The sequence below is a fragment of the Stegostoma tigrinum genome, chromosome 12 (assembly GCF_030684315.1).
Source record: "Stegostoma tigrinum isolate sSteTig4 chromosome 12, sSteTig4.hap1, whole genome shotgun sequence".
Lineage (NCBI taxonomy): Eukaryota > Metazoa > Chordata > Chondrichthyes > Orectolobiformes > Stegostomatidae > Stegostoma > Stegostoma tigrinum.
The window spans coordinates 48,742,540-48,764,397 of NC_081365.1; the positions used below are offsets into that span (position 1 = coordinate 48,742,540).

At 39.5% G+C, this 21,858-nt stretch overlaps 1 protein-coding gene across 6 annotated transcripts in view; it reads right to left on the reverse strand.

The window, feature by feature from the left end:
* Positions 1 to 21,858, reverse strand: part of LOC125457338 (zinc finger and BTB domain-containing protein 20-like) — a 272,701-nt gene that overhangs the window by 129,517 nt on the left and 121,326 nt on the right. For 3 of the 6 annotated variants that reach the window (XM_059650326.1, XM_048541473.2, XM_048541463.2), the window contains exons 2-3: positions 9,731 to 9,810; positions 3,670 to 3,745 (exon numbers count right to left, since the gene is read on the reverse strand). The gene's annotated coding sequence lies outside the window, so the exon portion shown is untranslated. The remainder of the gene's footprint in view (positions 1 to 3,669; positions 3,746 to 9,730; positions 9,811 to 21,858) is intronic. The other 3 variants (XM_048541466.2, XM_059650327.1, XM_048541465.2) reach the window with 2 other exon arrangements.

Below are 21,858 nucleotides of genomic sequence, written 5' to 3' on the forward strand. Positions count from 1 at the left end.
CAGAGGAGGACAGCAGCAATAAAAGATGAAAAAATGACTGCACCTAAACACACTGTGACAGAAATAAATGAGGTTCAACAGATTAAGCTCACCTCTGTGACATTTTGAGATGTAGCCACATTGCCATAGTCCCAGAAGATCACAGGGATTCTCTCTCTCTCTCTCTCTCTCTCTCTCTCTCTCTCTCTCTCTCTCTCTCCATGAGAGAGAGAGACAATAAGTGGGGAGATAACCGGCGGGTCACCACACCTCAAGTGAGGGACAAAATTGAGAAGGCAGGACCTTCACGGTAACCTCAGCCTGTGTGGGGATTGAGCACGCACTATTGGCATCACTGTTCATCCCAAACCAACCTAGCCAACTGAACTAACAATCCCCAAGGCAGAAAGCACAATGATATTCCAGACTGACAAATGTACTGTCAGGTAAATGGAGAGGAAGTATTATTTGTGACAGCAATATTTTACTGATTTCAATTTTAAGTCATTATGACAAACAAGACGTGCAATATAAAGTAAGCTATATGTTTCCTCATTTTCTTTGGGATATATGTTCATATAATTTGATACAGAATACAATTAACTGGTTTCAAGTAATTGGCAGCACAAAAATACTGAGCAGTTTCTTAATACCTTAGGATCAAAAATGAATCACAGATACTAATTGCTCAATGTCTGTGCTTTATGCAAAGGTATCCTTCATATACTGACAATTTATTGAAATGCACATTCCTTTGTTAAACAAAAAAAAACCTACAATGTACAGAAGGCTTATTCTACAAATAAAGTGGAAGAGCTGATAATCTGAACTCTCACAGTATAGATTGGCTCACTGAACAGCATAATAGCAGCAGCTCTTCCTTTCTGAAGTAACTTAAATTTCAGTTTGCCTAAAATACAAACAATGAGCTACTTCTAAAGCACTCAACTTCAATTTCATGTCTACAGTTTTTCAGGAAGGTCTAGGGTCTATCAAAGGAGCCAAGACCACCTTATATGTTGACCAGGAAGCAATTCCATGATTCTGCAAGGCCTGCCCTTAATAGGCAAATGTAGAGGTAAAAATTTGAAGGCTGCAAAGCAAAGGAATCGTCTAATCACTCCAGTTTGTAGAATGGGTAGCACTGGTCATACCAAGTGCCTGAGGAGTTGGTTCACCTTTGTGGAGATTTTAAACTGGAGGCAAACCACTTTTTGCAGTTGAATAAATACCCAATCCCTCACACACAGGATTTATATGCAAAGCTGGTGGAGGGGTGGGCTGATGTTCATGAGGCTGACATGAGCCATGGGTACTTGCAACTGTGGTTAGATGAGGATTTCCAGAAGCATGCTAAAATTAATGCCCATAAAGGTTTGTGCCAATATACAAGTCTGTCATTTGGTATATTGATAGCCTATGCAATTTTTCTGCAGACTCTAGAGAACACTTTGCAAGGTCTGCCCCAGGACACCATACATCTAGTTTGCATGCTCACTGGGAAGACCAAAAAGGAACACTTAAGGAACTCGGACATAGTCCCTAGACATTTCTTCCAGCTGGGTGTACACCTTAAAAGGAAAAAAAAACATGTGCTCCATGCACCCCAAGTGACCTGCTTGGACCACAGAGTTGACAAGACAAGGTTACATCCATTGCAAGATAAAGTGAGGTGATCAAAATTGCCCCAGCTCCCACGTCTGTATCAGGAATGACAAGGGACTCACTCAAGAAAGAACGGCAATTTGTTCCATGAAGTAAAGTTCCATATGGGAACCACAGAAATGGCCCTTCATAGGTAAGAAGCATGGCTGACAGGAGATCAGGTCCAGTGACGTATACAGTTCGGGTAGGTGTGACAGTCCTGAACCAGCAATGTGGACATTATGAAAACTGCAAATTTGTAAATGGTGCAGGAGCAAAACGTACCTGGCTCACTGAGTTTTGGAACAGTAGAAAAGGCTATCATAGGTTCTCCCTCTCCTTCAAGAATTGAAGATATCTCAAAATCTGAGATGGTGGCAGTGATGTCACTGCCTCGATGTCTTTGCTGCCTGTAGAGGAGAATGAATTTCCACTCCCCCCACCGCCCCGAGATGCTCGGGGCACATGAGGCGAACTACTGTGTATTTACATACTGCCCGTATCAGAGGCAGAGTTGGAAGAACCTGACCTGGTACTAAAACACTGAAGCAGGAGCTACAAAAAAAAGGGCCTATGTCCTCACACTCAGAGGGGAATCAATGTAGTGATTGTAACAAGATCAGCCAAGTGAACCTGACAGAATGAGTTCCCTGATTCGACCAAATTAACAGCCCTAATCAGAGAGCTCTGGCTGATAGATAAGAACAAGAGTGTCAGAGACTCTGTTTACTCAGAGGGAGCCAGACCAGTATCAACTACTGTGCATGTGTAATGAAGGGTGACTTTGCAACAGAATACCAGCCTACGTGGAGTTATTTCAGTTCCAGCACTGAACTGTGGCGTGTTCACAGATCTTTAAGTAGTTACTAGGGTTCTATAGTTAGTCATAACATCTCAGAAAAAATTAGCCAAGACTAAAATCAATTTTGAAGCAATCAGAAGGCAAAGGCTATAAATTGCGCATAAAAGAAAGCAAAGAGAGTTTCAAAAAATGAGATCCTGGGAAATAATATTTTGGTCATGAGATTTCAATGAATTTGTATGTTAACAAGAAAAGATGAGAATGAAGAATGACTTTAATGTACAATGGAAAAATAACAATATTTGTTAAAAGGAAATCAAAACAACCAGTTACAATTTTTAAAACTGAACAGACTGCAACTCAGTTTGAGTGGGAGTAGGATATTTGGCAGATCTTAACTCTGTGCCTCATGCCAACCACTTCATTCAACAACTCAGCTGCTTCCAAGAGCAACAACGGATAGAAATGAAGTGGCCCACGGCAGCCCACCAGTATTAGAAGAAAGTTACCAGCCATAAAGGCAAGCTTGAAAGGGGAAAATGTGTTTCAGCTGGGGCCCTGGAGTTGCGAAAGTTGAAGTCTGGTCTTTTAGGGAAAAGGCCAGGAGAAACATTTCAATTCTTCCAATTTCCACTGAAGAAATGAAGCTTCACTCCAAAAAGTGTCAATCAGGTGTGAGGCACAGCTGTAAAATTCTAACATTTCTGAGTTTCAATGCAAATATTGATAAACAGTACAATAAATAAAAAAAGTCCTTCCTATAATCAGAGGGAGGCAATTGCTTCATGGTATGCTTGCTAGATTCTTAACACAGAAACTCAGCAAATGCTCTGTAAACCCAGGTTCAAATCCCGCCATATTCAAATTAGAATTCAAATTGAAAAATCCTGGAATTAAGAATCTACTGATGGCCATGAAACCAGTGTCAATTGTCAGAAAAATCCATCTGACTCACTAATGTCCTTCAGGGAAGGAAATCTGCCACTCCCACCTGGTCTGGCTTACATGTGACTCCAGACCCACGGCAATGTGTTGACTTTCACTTGCTCTCTCAAATGGCCTTGCAACCCACACAATTCAAGGGCAACTAGGGATAGGCAATAAATGCTGGCCAGCCAGCAACACCATGTCCCACAATTGAATACATAAAAAGAAACAATCAAACCATAATACTTGCCTAAGACGTTCAGAACCAGGTTAAAATTCCATCAGAGACCTATGAATTCTAATTTGTCATTACTTACATTAATTAATGAGATTCCTCCAAAAATTAAACAGGTAGTAGCAGCTTGTTCATGAACTGGAAACATGAGGAAACTTCTGTTGAAAAAATAAATTAGATTTTTATTTCCCAGTTGGAAGCACTAAGATGATCACGATTATACAATTGCATGGCAATTGGACTGGACGCTGTGCCACTAAGGACAAATAATCTTAAGTAAGATGCTGCATGCAGAGCATAAACAATCAAAAACAGCAAATAGGATGGAATGTTCAGTTAAAGATGCTATTGACATGATTGAAAACTGTTATGAGAACCCTTGAGTTAATGGATAAAGAGTCAAGAGCATGAGTCATCAGCTGCAGCATAATTTCAAAGACACTGTACCGTTATGATTATAAATATGGTTTGGTAGAAATGTAGTGCATAAACTCCAAAGGATTTGGGAACAGCCAGAGGGAATTTACCAAAGCATTCAAGAACAGAAGTGTTCTTCAAAATCACTGCCACTGTAAATATTCTCATAACAATCAGTGATTGTGAATAAGATCGGAATTTTAACAGCGATGAATAATTTGACATTTAATAAAAACACAAATTTCAAAAAAATAAAGTACTCACTTATGGACAATTGGGCAGCATAGAAGACAAAATAATTGTCTATATCAGGAATAGATTAAACAAGAGCAATGCTCCAAAGAAAACAGATGAAATTATATTAAGAAAAATCAAGATGCCATTTGCTGGGTAAGTATGAAACCTAGCATTGTGAGATTAATGAAGAAGATCACCATCCTGATTGGAAAGCTTAACGACTAAAGAATGAATATCGTAACTTGCCAGGGATAAAACTTGATATTGATCAAAATAATCAAGCAAAACACAGCCATGGTGCAAAGTTATTTATGTGTAGACAAGAGGTGGAGAAGTAGTTCTTCCCTTTAGGATAACATTCCTGTCTTACAATTCCTATAATCTCATTGGTCATTCTTTCATCTTTTAGGCACTATCCCATTTAGGTTTTTGGGTTATCTTCTCAATACAAAGTTAAGAATGAGCATGCCACTATACAGAGTTCCCAAACATTCTAATATGATAATTATTTCCTTAGTATTGCATATACAGATTTCAAATTTTATTTTCTAATTCCTCTTAAAATCACAATCTTGACAAGACTATACTTTGCATTCTGTGCAGTCAAAATGTTCTGATTAATTTTTTAAACCATCTACCTGACATTTTTAGCAACCTGATAACAGACCTCCTTTTTATTGCAATTAAGGACCACTTGTTACTCGGGCCAGTGAATAGAAAAGTGGGACCAGGAACCATTACATTAAGGCTCTTTCCTACAGGTTCCTACACTTTTCAATTGAATGGTACTTTATATAAGGCCAATTTCCATGAAGCACAAAGATGTATTCTTCGTGATTGCTGCAAAAACTCAGATCTGGCAGCATCAGAACCAGTTCGGAGGAAAGGTCACTCAACCAGAAAATTCACTCTGATTTCTCTTCACAGATGCTGCCAGAACCCGCTGAGATTTTCCAGCATCTCTATTTTTGTTTGATTTACAGGATTCACAGTTCTTTCCATTTTTACTTAGGTGTATTCTTGGCATTGTTTTTGTCGAGGTTCATTGTGAGCAGCTTCATGACGAGGGGCTCTATGATATTAGGTTTGCTCCCCAGGACACACAAAGAGACAAAAATTGACTGTACCTGGACGGCCATCAACTTGGTGAAAGACACTCTTCGATCTGCTTGAAACGTGTTGGTCTTCCAGGACAAGGAGGAGTTAACCCTGACTGAATGTTGCAGGCTGACACCTTTCAAGGTCCAGGACTGTCTGCTGAGGGATGCACTAAAGGCTAAAGCTTGGGACTGCTGCCACCAAGGCACAGTGGGGAAAGACCACTGTTTAAAGGTCTTTCTGCCAAAGTTAAATGGGGATCCTTTCAGTTATTCTTGAAGAAAGAAATGCTTTGGGTTTGTTTTCTGGATAGATTCATAGAGTCATATAGCATTAACAGACCCTTTGGCTTAACCAGTATATGCTGAACATAATTCCAAACTGAACCAATCTCTCAGGTTTTCTAAGATTACGAATGGATCTTGATCAAATGAGTCAATGGCCTGAAAAAAATGGCAGGTGGCATTTAATGTGGGGATGAATGTGAGTTATTGCATTTTGGTATAACAAACAGGGGTAGAACCTTTCTTTATTAATGATTGAGCCTTGTGTAGTGTCGTGGAGCAGAGGGAGCTAGGAGTTTAGGTACATAATTCTTTGAAGCTTGCATCACATGTAGACAGGATGGTTAAAAGAGGTGTTTAGCTTGCTTGTTTTCATTGCTTAGTCCTTTGAGTATAGGAGTTGGAAAGTTACGTTGCACAGGACGGTGGTGGAGCCTTTTCTGGAGTTCTGCATCCAGGTCTGGTCAAACTCCAATGGTTTGTTTGTTTTACATATGGTACTGTACAGAACCAAACTGCTGCAGTGACTAGGCATATAAAGATATTTTCATGAATAAAGTCTATTTTTGAAATAACAAACAGTATTCGCAACTTTATCCAATAGACATTACGTTTCCAGAATCAGGCTTCCATTGGAATCTCCAAAATAATGAAAGATAATCTTCAGCTTATGACAGAAAAGTTACACAGGAGTTATTATAATCACTCCTTACACCCCAAACAAGACAGTGGCTCCACAACAGTAACTGTCAATTCCAACACTAGCAGCCTAACCTGTTTCTACTTTGATACTCTGAGAAGGTATTGCCAATGGTTGACCTTTGGCAACAGATTATGATTTGATAGAAGAAAACTAAGAACCTGTCTTCACGGATGTAATGACCTTAGTTTGTCATGTTAGAGGCCTAGCAGGCAGCCTCGTGAAAATAATTTCTTGTAATGATGCAAGATTTTGAAAAATTGAGAAAGAGGTCTTCTTAAGTTACACATTCTTTAACATACAGAAATATAGTATAAAACAGTGCCACACAATGAGTAAGAGCTTTACGATCTGGAATCTTAAATTATCAAACATATTTTTGGTCCAAAACACGATTATTTTCCACTCCAAATGTCTCAGCAGTAAAGGGCTTCATTATTAAATTCAGTAATAACATATCTAGTTATTGGAAAGAACACTGTTTCTGAAAAGCTTTTAACATCACGAAGAAAGAAAGGTCTGCCTCATTTTTTGTGTTTATAGTCTGCACATATTCTCAAATATTGTACAAACTGTAAAATTTTGAAGAGCCAACAAACATGGAATGCTTAATCCATTAGCCAACAGTTCTGTATACCTTAGAAATGTGTGCGCAAGAGCATTTAATCTTCAAAAGAAAGTAATCAAGTAAGTGCTCCTTATAGCACGGAGTGAAGAAAGCTAATAACAAGCTGGTCTTCATAACAAGAGGAGTTGAGTATAGGAGCAAGAGGTCCTTCTGCAGCTGTACAGGGTCCTGGTGAGACCACACCTGGAATACTGTGTGCAGTTTTGGTCTCCAAATTTGAGGAAGGACATTCTTGCTATTGAGGGAGTGCAGCGTAGGTTCACAAGGTCAATTCCCGGAATGGTGGGACTATCATATGTTGAAAGATTGGAGTGACTGGGCTGGTATACACTTGAGTTTAGAAGGATGAGAGGGGATCTGATTGAGGCGTATAAGATTATTAAGGGATTGGACACTGTGGAGGCAGGAAGCATGTTTCCGCTGATGGGTGAGTCCAGAACCAGAGGACACAGTTTAAAAATAAGGGGAAGGCCATTTAGAACAGAGTTGAGGAAAAACTTCTTCACCCAGAGAGTGGTGGATATATGGAATGCTCTGCCCCAGAAGGCAGTGGAGGCCAACTCTCTGGATACTTTTAAGAAAGAGATAGATAGAGCTCTTCAAGATAGTGGAATCAAGGGTTATGGGGATAAGGCAGGAACAGGATACTGATTGTGGATGATCAGCCATGATCATAATGAATGGTGGTGCTGGCTCAAAGGGCCGAATGGCCTACTCCAGCACCTATTGTCTATTGTCTACTACTACAGTGACTACTTGTTAACTGGACAGAAGTCTAGCCTTGTGCTAAGAAGAACATCAATCTTTGTTGTATCCAACTGGGGAAGTTGTAAAGGGGACTGCTGATTCACCCCACTTCACCCTGAAGCAACTTTAACACTTCCTCCTCCAGTTATTCTTTGTAGTTATACAGCCAGCTTCAACTTCTATTTACATCCTTTGCAATTTCTAAACCTAAAAGAAAATAGCATAAGACACACAAGAGACTTCAAGGTTACCACTAAGTGTGCAGGAGAACTGGGTCATGGAAATGTACGTTGTGATAACGTTAGGATGGTGGTTCAGGGGTCTAGGTGCACAGGGTAAATAAGTGATAAAGTCTGCATAATGGGAGCATGGACATTTGGAGCACTGGATATTTTGGTCTTGCATAATGAGAGGTAACCCCAGGATGTGAGATACTAACAGCAATATGATGGGAAAGTGATGCTGTAATTTAGCAATGATGGGTGGGTAGACTTGGATTGGAGAAGCACTGAAGCATTTGAAATGATTGCTGTGAACAAAATGAGTGACGAGGGGAAAAAGTGACTCAGAACTGTAGGAAAGATGGAGGGTGCCAATCATATGACAGTAATATCTGTAAGTACCCTTAAAATATACAGGTCTTAACGTATTGGTGAAGTGCAATCCCTAGGGCAACCAGTCTCTATTTCCATTTTTTTTGCAATAAACGTTTCAGTGTCTCTTTCTTACGTCTTCTGTTGAGCTGTCGCACACTTCACAAATCTCTCTCAGCCTTGCCATTTTCTCACTGTCTCTCTGTTCAAAATATACCTGGGAGATAGGGAGAGAGCAGCAGGGGCCAAAAAATAACTTGAATGATTGAGGCATCTGTGATACCTGTGGAACTGGAGATGGGAACTGGGACATTGAAAGGCAATTAAACTGTATTGGAAAATAAGAAAGTACTGTGATGGATGAAACAGTCAATTCTATCCAAGACCTAAAAGGCTAAGGAGTCGTAAGGCATTCATGTTACAATTACAAAGGATATTACTTGAGAGGTGGATTTTGACATCACGGTTGGAATAAAAACACGATGGAGTGATTGAAGTATGGAACACATTGAGTAGTCTTTAGATTTAGACAAAGGCAACAACATACATCACAGGTACACAAACAGCTATGAGGACATGATGAACAGAGGGAAGTGGGTTGAGTTTGACTAGGGACCACTTGAGCAAATTAGCAATTCACAATGTAATTAACATGGGAGCAAAGAAAGTTAAAGTGGTCCATAGTTTAGTGGTAAGATAATAAAATGTGAGGCTGGATGAACACAGCAGGCCAAGCAGCATCTCAGGAGCACAAAAGCTGACGTTTCGGGCCTAGACCCTCTCTGAAGAAGGGTCTAGACCCGAAACGTCAGCTTTTGTGCTCCTGAGATGCTGCTTGGCCTGCTGTGTTCATCCAGCCTCACATTTTATTATCTTGGAATTCTCCAGCATCTGCAGTTCCCATTATCTCTCATAGTTTAGTGGGATTGGACTATGTCTCATGGACAGGATTGCTCAGACAGAGTATGAAAGGAGCTAAGAGAAAAATAGTTTCTGACGGTGGTCACTGGAGCGAGAGATTTAGTGGGTGAACTAATTGAATCATTTAGTATAAGCAAGAACATTAAATTTGAATTGTTTAAGGAAACAGATGATAAGCAGAATACATACTAAAAATATGCATTTATTAAAATTCACATTGTTTAGGATATTTGCAAAATCAGTGTACACAGAGCCAGTGACAATCTTATTATGTCCCTAGCCGAATGGTTTTGCCTTTGAATGTTCAACTCATTGTTTAACCTTTGTTCTATGCCCTAGCAATGATTTTCTTATTTTATTAAATGTTCACTTTATAGGTTTCCCTAGGATAAAACAAGTAGGTATTGAGCTGAGATTTACCAAGTGACAAAATTGTTTCCTTGTCAAATGAAATACAGTGCAATACGACCTGATTTTTTTAATCTAACTGATCACGTTTTGACTTAAAAAATACTCACTGTACACAAAGTATCTTCCAGCAATGCTGAATTCACTTTAACACTATTCCACTTTAAATTCAACTCGAACTTCACATAATCTGTAAAAGAATTGTGAACCCTGTTAAAATATATTTAACTGTTCCCATTTTATTTTACATGATATGCATATTATACATGGTTTATTCCATTTACCTTTCAGTGTTCAGCTGCAATAATTGAAGAAATGCATTTTTAATTATCAGTGGGTCAAATTATTGGAATTCCCTACATAAAATCAATATGGGATCATCTTTATCATATCACTACAAAAATTAAAAAAAAACATCATAACCTTCTCAAGGATAACTAATGATAAGCAATAAACATCAGGTTTTTAAATAATGGGCACATCCTTTAAATTAATAGAGCAAGTTGATAATTTTATTGGTGCTACCTGGATATCTCTGCAATTGAATTGATCAGTGTTGTCACCTGCTACAATGTACGTTCTATTTTAATTCATGTAATCAACCAGGCCAAGATGCATACCGTTACACTTGCCATGCACGAAAACCGACACACACTCAATCTGTGAGTTGACCTCTACCTAATTAATCAGTTTCAGTGCAGTCCTTTATTATGTATTGGAAATGGTGCATAGACCAAATCATAACTGCAAACACTAAATGAACAGAAGTAAATCTGTACCCCAAAGAAGTTTAAGAAAGGATACAAAACTTAGTATCATAACAAATTAATAAAACAAGTGAGAAGAATTAAGCATTACCACAGAACAGTACAGCAGTGCAGGCCTTTTGGCCCACAATGTTGTGCCAACCTAATATCCTACTCTAAGATCAAACTACCATGAATACCCTACACTTTACTAACATCCATGTGCCTATCCAAGAGTCACTTAAATGTCCCTAATGCATCTGACTCCACTACCACTGCTGGCAGCACATTGCATGCACCCACGACTCTGTGTAAAGAGCCTACCTCTGTCATCTCCCCTATACCATCCCCCAATCACCTTTAAATTTTGCCCCCTCATAATAGTTATTTCCACCCTGGAAAAAAAGTCTCTGACTGTCCTCTCTATCTGTGCCTCTCATCATCTTGTACACCTCTATCAAGTTACCTCTCATCCTTCTTTGCTCCAATGAGAAAAGCCCCAGCTCCCTCAGCCTTTCCTCATAAGACATGCTCTCCAGTCCAGGCAGCATCCTGGTAAATCTCCTCTGCACTGTCTCTAAAGTTTCCACATCCTAACTATAATGAGGCAATCAGAACTGAACTCAATCTTCCAAGTGTTTTAACCAGGGTTTTTTAGAGCTCCAGTATAACATCACGCCTCTTAAACTCCATTCCCCTGTCAATGAAAGCCAAAACGCCATACACCCTCTTAACAACCCTATCAAATTGGATAGCAACTTGCAGTGATTATTGGACGTGGAACCCAAGATCCCACTGTTCCTCCACACCACCAAGAATCCGGCCATTAACCCTGTATTCTGCATTCAAATTTGACCTGCCAAAATAATCACTTCCCACTTTTCTAGGTTGAATTCCATTCGCCACTTCTTTGCCCAGCTCTGCATCCTGGAAATTGTCATTACATCATGCCATCTTAAAGCACTTCTGAACCCATTTGTCTGCAAACATTTTAAGTAGAGCAGTCAAAAAAAAATGTTCAAACTCATTTAAAAAAAAAGTCAGATTGTATGCACACACTTGTAAAAACGTTAGGGTCTATGATAATGAATATAATAGAAGAGCACTTGAGTGGGGGAGTGGGGAAATCATACCTGACAAATTTATTCCAGTCCAACAAGTCCATACTGACCAGGTTTCCCTGACTAAACTTGTCCTATCTGCCAGTATTGGCCCATGTCTTTCTAAACCTTTCTTGTTCATGTACCTGTCCAAATGTCTTTTTAATGTTGTTACAGTACATATTTCCCATGTGAAAACACCTGGTAATCCTGACTTTTTGTCTTAAAAACATAGAACAGTACAGCATAGGACAGGCCCTTCAGCCCACGATGTTGTGCCAAACTTTTACCCTAATCCTAAGGTCTATCTAACCTCTACCCCTCCCTGAAACTATCGTCCATATGCCTATCCAATAGCCGCTTAAGTGCCCCTAATGAGGCCGATTCCACTACCCTCTCATGTTAACCAATCCCCACTCAATGCCAACACATTGCCCACACCGTCACAAACTCCTACCTTGCACATTGACATAAATGTGGCACCTTAGCAAATGATTTCTGAAAATCAAAATACACTGCATGTACCGGTCTTCCTTAATCAACTCTGTTATATATTCTCACCTTGTTAAATATTTTCAAACAGCTCTGGTCAATTTATCAGACGTTGATTTCCCTTTTGCAAATCCACTCTTGCTGGTGTAAAGCCTCTCTAAATTTTCTGCTATTTCTTCCTTAATAATCAATTCTAGCATTTTCCTAATGTTAGACATTAGGCCAACTGACATATAGTTTCCTGATTTCTGACCCTCCCTCTCTTGAACAGGAGCATCACTATAGCAAGTTTTCCTGCACTATCCTTTGTTCAGTTTCTCGTGTGGAAATCTATTGAACTCAGACTTGAGTAATCAATGGCTGAGCCTCCACAGCCTTCTAAGGCAGAGGTTTATTAGGACTCCCCACACTGAGTGTGGAATGACAGGCTGCAAGTCAAATTAAAATAATCCTCAAAAGGTTGACTGTTATTGAGTCTAAGACTCAAAATAAAATGATAGCATAGTACATTCAACCAATAATGACTGCCAAAGACATGCCATAACTCATGCAAATACAGGTTATGTCACCTTTTAAAGTTTTCACATTTGCTTTAGGCTTTCACGTCATTTTGAATTTTCAGCATCTTTATACTTCGTTTAAGAAGATCCAAAGCCAAATTATGGTTGCAGTACTGACCTGGCAGCCAGAGATGCATGCTCAAATCCCACCAGGTCAGCAGTAAAACCAAATTCAATAAGCTTGCTGGATTATTATAAAAGCCAATCTGGCTCACCAACATCATTCAGGAAAGACAGCCTGCTGTAAGCAAGGCTAAATGAGCATGCAGAGGACGGAGTCCATCAATGGGCAGTACTGACAGAACGTGGGGCAGACAGACCACAACTGCAAGGCAGTGCCATTGCGCTGATGTTGCTGGACCAGCAATCTAGAATCCCAAGCTAATGTTCTGGGAACATGTGTTCAAATCCCATCATGACAGATCTTTATATTTTAACTCAATAAAAATATGGAAGGAAAAAATGCTAGACAATGGTGACCAGGCAACTACTGTCAAGTTTTGAAACAAAAACATCTGGGTCATGAATGTCCTTTAAAGAGTGAAATCTGCCATCCTATTTGGTCTTTCCAAATGCGGTCCCAAACCCACAGTAAAACGATTGACCTTTAACTGACCGCTTGATACCAGCAATATCCACATCCCATGAATGAATAGCTTATTTAAAAAAAAAAGCAGCCTTGAGGCAGGCAACCTCTTGTATAAATTGAAACTAGCAGAACATAAAGAGGACAAGTCCCAGCCTGCCCAAGAAGCTACAACCCATTAGGAAGTGACAGGATCAGCAATCAAGTCCACTTCAAGTATTGACCACAGTACAGAATCCCAGGAATGGCACAGCCCAAGAAAACAAAAGAACAAACTGGAATGATAGCAGTGATAGCTCCCACAATAGAATAGGTAATGACTGAAGCTTTGAAAAATCTGGTGCCTAGAGCAACCGACATCAACAGTAAGCCTGAAACTACAGATCAAAGATATTGGACAACTGGAAGATGACTCAAGCATCAAGCCAAAAGCAACCAGAAGATGAGCCTGACAAAAGAGACAAGAGAATTTCTGCGGAATCCTCGCAACAAGATGACCACAAGGGAAGAGGATCTCTTTATTCTATTTCAAGGAGGACATCAAGGGGGTTACACAGGAGATCAAATTTCAGACCTGATTACATGCTCCCTAAGGAAACAGAAGCACAAACATGCTTACTGATAGAACACGAACACACCCAGCTACCAGTGGACACACTTGGGAAAATCACTATACCATAGAACGTAACATTGATACCCACGAGGACTTCATGGCAGAGGGCTCACCAAAGGTCAATTTTGTCAAGGAAATGACACTGAATGCACCTCTTATGGTACCTGAAAATAGCTCAAACCTCCTCCTACCAGAAAAGTAGCAACTGTGGTCATTCCTTACTCAAGACAGATTGAAAAAGCCAGACCAGATTCAACCGAATAGCAATTGAGGGAACACCAAATGGTTGGTCATCCTCACATAAAATGGAATGACTGAAGTTCATTGCTGCTCTTCAGAGAAACAAAACAAGCAGAGCAGACTACCAGCATTGGTCCTGTCTATTTCTTATGAGATGGCAATTCTGGTTGACACTGAAGGCATGTCATAAGAGACTTGGCCGAAAGGGAAGTTTGATACAATTACCAACGGATAAAAATGCTAACATGTTACTGATAGAAAAATCTAAACGTAGGATTGATGGAAATGGTTACACATCTAGGGACAGTGTAAATACTTGAGGTGGTGGTAGGGGATGGTGTAGTAAAAGCAAACAGCTCAGTAGAAAATACTGTGAAGTTCTCAGAAACAATGCTGCATGATTTAATCCATGAAGTTGTTCAGGGATCACTTCATTCCTTGGATATAACATACATTGCTCAATAAACAATCTTGGTTGTCAGAACCTGCTCCATCACTACCTCTATGAAAATATAACAACAGTACCACTACAGATCAAACTGGCAACAACAGACATTGAAACTAATCAAGCAATGAACTGGAAAATAATTACCTATTTGTCTGCATCCACACTAAATTGAGAGTCAGGCACATTTACTTACAATAATTTTGGTAAAAGTGATCTTTGTGCAGTTATAGAGAAGATACAGCCACATATCCATGATAGATCACATCAACTGTGACATATGACTCTACTGTGCTAACTGGACCAACCAAAGGACAAATCTACCAGGTAAAAACCAAACATTTTGGGGCACAAATAATTACACAGTACAAAAATCTGTAACCTCAGGGAATGCAAAAATCCTCACATCACCCTTAGTTATTAATCAGAGAGCAATCCTTCTTCGGTGAGGATGTAGGAGGACATGCCAGGTCAGGAAGACATGTATTTCAATGAAGTATCCATGTTACTGCAGCTTACTGATTAGGTAGGAATCATTAGCAGCAGTAATAAAAGTAAATAAGACAATAGTTACAGTTGACAAGAATATAAGACAGATCTAAAGCACATTCTTTTTCTTATGAGTAAGACAATGGTCAGATCCATTTTCCAGGCTATTCAATCCTAAGCAGAATCTTGCCACTGATCTGAGAGGCCACAAGATAGATAACTTAGGGTACCGTGAACTTGAAAAAATGAGGAATCTTGGAAATACAAATAGTCATGCGGCCGTGCAGAACTTGAGTAATTCTTTTTGTTTCACTCATGGGATGTGTGTTAGTAATACACCTTCTTGAACTGGTGTTGTCGGTATAATATAGGTGCAGCCTCAATATTTGCAGTGAGAGTTCCAGATTTTTATCCAGTGACCGGGGGTTAAGGACATGGGTGAAGGTGCTCATGCCCTAAAATTATTGAACTCGATATGTAGTCCTGACGGCTAGAGAGCCCCAAGCAGTTCTGTTTACAAAAATGCCTGCCTCTTCAACCCACAACTATGTTCCCTGACCAACATCTGTCTCCAGCTTGCTGCAGTGCTGCAATGAAGCTCAACACCAGTTATAAAGAACAGCACCTCATTTTCCACTTGGGGACCCTGCAGCCTTCAGGACTCAACATCAATTTCAATAATTTTAGGGACTGATTAGCTTCTCCCAAGTCCTTACCCAACTCACCACACACCAGGATTTTTCATCACATAGGTGGCTACCACAACAAGGCTACTGTCAGTCACTGATGGTCCCCTTAGCAGCTAATGAGTTGCCTAGGCTGAACTTGACACGTTCCATTATTTGCTCAATTGCTTTCTTCTCTCTGGGCTCCATCTCCACATGTCATTTTCTTTGTTTCTATTTTCCATCATCCACAAGTTTTTTTTATTGACAATCTATCCAATCTTTTTCATTAAAAAAAAAACTTAATCCAGGCAACATCCTGGTCAATCTGTGTACCCTCTCCATTAAAATTACATCCTTCCTATAACGTGCTACCAGACTGAACCGTATACTCTAGCTGCGTCCTGATAAACGTTTTATACATTTCCATCATAAACTATCTGCCTTTAAGTTCTATGACTAAACTAATAAAGGTAAGATTCCCATAAGCTTTCTTAATCAGGACTTCAGAGGTTTAATTTGATCCATTAATTGTGATATTGTTTTGTTCTTTGTATCTGAGTGGTCAGATAATCCTGTGGTGTCACTTCATTGGGTTGACAACTCAATTTCTGGTGTATCTGGTGTTGCCTAGGCATGCCAATTTGCACTCTTCATTGAACTGGTGTTGATCTCCTATATGATATGGACAGCACCAGTTCAAGGTGGTGTCTTACCAAAATCTTCTCATGGGTCATTGGGAATGAGTGATCAATTTGATCACCGTGGAATGAGAAATATTCTGGGCCTTGAGCTAATAGTTGGTGGTTGAATACACTTCTTCTGTGTTGTGGATACCTAATTTTGAGCTGCTGAACTTTTTCTACATCTTTTCTAATTGAAATGAAATGTACCTTTAAGAGAGATTCATTCTGTCTTGTTTCTCTTCAAGACAGGTATTGTCAACCTGGTGCCAAAGTGTCATGCTACATGCAAAGCAGAGTAAACAGCATTTAGATAGTAAGAACTGCCGATGTTGGAGAATGAGAGATAACAAGGTGTGGAGCTGGAGGAACACAGGAGGTCAGGGAGCATCAGAGGAGCAGGAAAGCTGACGTTGTGGGTGGAGACCCTTCTTTAAAAAAATGAAGAAAGGTCCCGACCTGAAACGTCAGCTTTCCTGCTCCTCTGATGCTGCCTCACCTGTGTTCCTCCACCTCCACACTGTGTAAACAGCTTTAGGTTTTGTTTTAAATTAGACAAAAGAACCACAAGTCGATGCAGTCTGGCTCACCTAGACCAAAGGTTTCGGTTTTGTTTTCAGTTGTTGAAATTGGGGTATTTGCAGTTGAAGCTTCGACATGAAGCTCTCTCTCTGCTACTGTAAAAGGTTTGAGTCCTGTCTCTGCTGATACATTCATTCTGTTGGTGTTCCTTCTTTCAGACTGGGGGAGATAGCAAGTGAAGAAAATCTATTTTGCTGAATTTGCCTTTTACAAGAGTATGCTGATTGGATGCTGCTATATTTAGAGTTATTGATGAACTCTAGATGAATAATATATTATTTTGTTAAGTATTGCAATAGGGTTGAAGTTGTGCCAATTTTTTTTGTTTGTGTTTTATCTGTGATGTAAGAATAAAGTAAGTTTTGCTTAAAAGGTTAGTAGCTTGACTAATCATAAGATCACAAGACCATAACGCATAGGAGCAGAAATTAGGTCATTCAGCCCATCGAATCTGCTCCGAAATTCAATCATAACTGTTAACTTCCTCATCCCCATTCTCCTGCTTTCTCCCCGTAACCGTTGATCATTAAGAACCTATCTATCTCAGTCTTAAATATACTCAATGATCTGGCCTCCACAGCCTTCTGTGGTAGTGAATTCCATAGATTCACCACTCTGTGGCTGAAGAAGTTTCTCCTTATCTCCGTTCTAGAAAGTCTTCCCTTTACTCTAAGGCTGTGCCTTCGGGTCCTAGTCTCTCCTACCAATGGAAGCATCTTCCCAACATCCACTCTGTCCAGGCCATTCAGTATTCTGTAAGTTTCAATTAGATTTACCCACATCCTTCTAAACTCCAATGAGTACAGTCCCAGAGTCCTCAAACATTCCTCATATGTTAAGCTTTTCATGCTTGGGACCATTCTCACACATCTCCACTGATCCCGCTCCAGGTCCAGTACATCTTTCCTGACATATAGGGCCCAGAACTGGACATAATACTCCAAATATAGCCTGACCAGAGCCTTACAAAGCCACAGTAGTACATCCCTGCTTTTATATTCAAGTCCTCTCAAAATAAAATGCCAACATTGCATTTTCCTTCCTGATTACTGACTCAACCTGCAAGTTTACCTTGAGAGAATCCTGGACGAGAACTACTAAGTCTCTTTGGACTTCAGACTTCTGAATTTTCTCCCCATCTAGAAAATAGTCCATGCTTCTATTCTTCTTACCAAAGTGCATGACCTCACACTTTCCAAGGTCACACCCCATCTGCCACTTCTTTGCCCACTCTCCTAACCTGCCTAGATTGCTCTACAGCCTCCCCATCTCTTCATTATCTGTCCCTCCACCTAATTTTGTATCGTCTGCAAACTTTTCCAGAAAGCCCTTTGTTCCTTCATCTAGACCATTAATGTATAAGTGAAAAGTTGTGGTTCCAGCACTGACCCTTGTAGAACACCACTGTCACTGGCTGCTATGCTGAGAAAGACCCCTTTCTCACCACTCTCTGCTTTCCACCAGATAATCTTCTATCCACGCGAGCACCTTGCCGAACACTGTGGACCCCTATCTTACTCAGCAGCCTCCTGTATGGCACCTCATCAAAAGCCTTCTTGAAATCCAGGTAGATAACATTCATTGGCTCTCCTTGGTCTACACTGCTTGTTACTTCTTCAAATAATTCTAGCAGATTTGTCAGGCATGACCTCCCCTTGATGAAACCATGCTGACTTTGCCCTATTTTACTATACGCTTCCAAATATTCAGAAACCTCATCCTTAACAAATCACATCTGGAACACCACCCCTTACACTTGGCTTTAAATAAGAAAACGTTAGGGTCTGGGCTATCTCTCTGACATATTTTGAGGATTTTGTCCAGTCCTTAACACAAATCAGCATTAGTACTACAAGACATGAAGGAGCACATTCTCGGTGTAAAGATAGGATTTTGTCTGCACAAGGATATTGTAACAGTTCTGATTATTATTAGGGATTCAGCTGTGACCCATATCATTGGGCTTAGGATCAACTAAGTTCATCTGTCTTGTGGAATGGATAACCACCACCCTTGAAGAAAACAGTATCAATGAGCTTAAGCAACTTTTAGAGGTATGCCTGGAGGAGGAAGGAATTTGAACAGAGAACAGTTGGCTTGGAAAGTGAAAATCTTGATTTATCTGCTTTATCATTTACGTACCTAAGAGTTCTTATACTTGAACCATCTCGGCAACAGCCTGGATTCAGAAGCACTCATATCTGATGTAGGGCAGAATTTGAAACTTTGACTTAAGATGTACCACACAATCTTGATAAATGTTCTGATGTAGCGTGACAGGATTAGTGAATTGTTGGAGGTGATCGGTGCAAGTGATGATTTTAACTCAGGGTTCTGATTGCCAATTTAAGTGGTTACGAAAAGGTGCAATGCCTCAACCCAAAGTAAAGTAATATGTTGGTCAGTATTTAGCACTCAATTTATATTACTGAAAAGCTTTAATTGGTAATTGATTTCATAGCTTTTATTGAGCCATAATATGTGAAAACCGACTGTCATTTTTCACGACAGTGCAACAGTGAAAGCTTCAAAAAGTACCTCAATTACTGTAAAGCAATTTGTGGCATCTTCAGGTCACAAAAATCCCTATATAAATGTAAATTTTTGGTCTCTTTTATTCCTTTGCTCTATTATTTTGCTTTGTAGTTGGCTTGTTGTCTTGCACTCTTCAGTAATTACAGGTTTCTGATGTTTTGTTCTTCACTATTCTATGCTCATCTTTCAAAGCTCATTAAATCTGCTAATCAGAAAGGACATGTATTTCCAAGTGAAGTCTAGATTTCTTTTCTTCCTTACTTGTGATTTGAGTTTTTAACCCATTCAAAACAGATGCGACTTCAAGTCCCATTCCAGAACTCAGGGACGAGGAAGGTCCCCCAAGTTCTTCACCAATATTCTTCTGTCAATGAATATCACAAGAAAAACTCATGAATAGACCTTCAGTTAATTGAGCTACCTCACTTCCAGATTTGCCACAACAAGTCAAACTGATTCATTGCAGTAGAATATTGGCACAACAATTAATGATAACCAGGATAAATCAATGACAATCACCAACACCTTCTACTCCTGGGCATTTTTCTTCTGTGACATGCAGTCTCTCAAAGCTCAGCAAACTAGATCACTGTCTTGTTTCCAAGATGTTTACTACAAAGGCACTTTGGCTTCACGAGCCATGTATGTATTTAGTAAATATTCATCAAGGATATCTTGTTTCTTACCTTTTCTCTGTTCTTCACACACAAAGCTTTCCCTGGTGCTTTCAAAATTACACTTTTTTCATACTATCTTTACAACCCTTACCACAGTTTGACAGTTATGGCTGTACATCTGACCCAGATAGTCTAGACTAATCTCACTTTCTAACACTTATCCAAAACCAACAGTTAAGGGCCATGGATCTAATAATCTCAACTAGTCTTTCATCCTCTCAAATCATTCCACTGGTAGACAGCACTTCACAGCTTAGTGACATCCAACTGCCCAACACCTCTCACCTCCCTAACTCAGATAAGGTAGGGGAACAGGCAGTAAGTCAGCAAGAGCTTTCACTTCCATATGGTATGTCCCTTACTGAAGGACACAGATTTAAGTACTCACCTAGCACCAGATCTGATATCACGATAAATTTTACTTATCAGTTTTTCTAAATTCACTTGTCAGATGTGGCATCACCAGCTGGCTGGGCCAATATTTATTGCCTATCCCTTCAGAAGGTGGGGGTGAACTGCTTTCTTGAACCACTGCAGTCCACCTAGGTTGCACATAGTTCACTTATGTTTTTCCTTTATTGAGTACAATAATCAAAGTTTTAACTGACACCTGTGGCAAAGCATTCTGATCTCCAACAACCCAAATGATTTGCTCCCAATTTCTTTCCATGCTCTCTAACTCCATCTGTGTTCTGTGAACTGAGTTCTGAGGAAAGGCCACTCAGCCCAAAACATTATCTTTGATTTCTCTCCACTGATGTTGCCCGACATGTTGAGCTTTACCAGCAATTTCTGATTTTGAAATCCTCCTAAAATCTTCAAGTTCTTCCTTGTCATCTGGTATAGAACATGAAAAAGAAAATCAGCATTGAAACATTTCAGCACTGTTTAAGAGGGGCAGAGTGACACTGCAAAGAAATAATTGGAATGAGGGCGTTCCATTTCTCCTGCACTTTAATATTGAATCATTCCAATTCCTACTACTTAAGCTGCAATTCTAAAATGGAATGGTATTGATCTTTCCAACTTTAAGTGGTATAATTTTCATTTCTGGCCAGGTTTAAAATGTCATTTTTGAATTAAAAGCTTTCCAGCTTTCATGTTAATCCTTACAGCATAATCCCAATATCATGCTCTAACTTTGGAACGTTGATCTGCCAAATGATAACTGGTCTGAAAACAAATTTCTAAGTGCTAAACGTTATTTACAAATTAAGGCTAATGTTCATGGCTGGTTATATGAAACATATCTGTAAAAGAACGTTGCAATGACATAAGATTGGCAATAACTCTGAGCTAATTGGAAGTGTTCTTTTTATGAAGACGAAGAACTTGTTTGAAGGCAACGTGCTCATTCAGATTACTCATCGACATGGACATGTAGTATCATTTTAATTACCAAACTCCTGTAGGAGTCAGAACATGGCTGAAATTAACAATTGTGATCCAATTACCTCACAAAGCTCTGCTGTGCTCTCCTCCCTCCAAAACAGAAGACAGAAAAATGATAATCTTATTAAAAAAGTGAAGAATCATTTATTAATGGTAAAGTCATTAGTTTTCAAAGTTCAAAAGCAAACTTTTCTAAATTCACAAAATAAAGCACTAAAACATTTTTCATTTCACTATGTGACAACACCATTCAATTAGAATCTGGCTAAGCACTTATCACATGTTGCAGTGTGAATTCATACTTATTCAGGAAGTGACCTAGTAAGTTAGCAATTGTTCCAAAAATATAAAAAGGAATGTAGCACAAAAGCAAAAATACTGTGGGTGATGGAAAACTGACACAAAAATCAGTTAAATGCTGATCCGAAAAAAA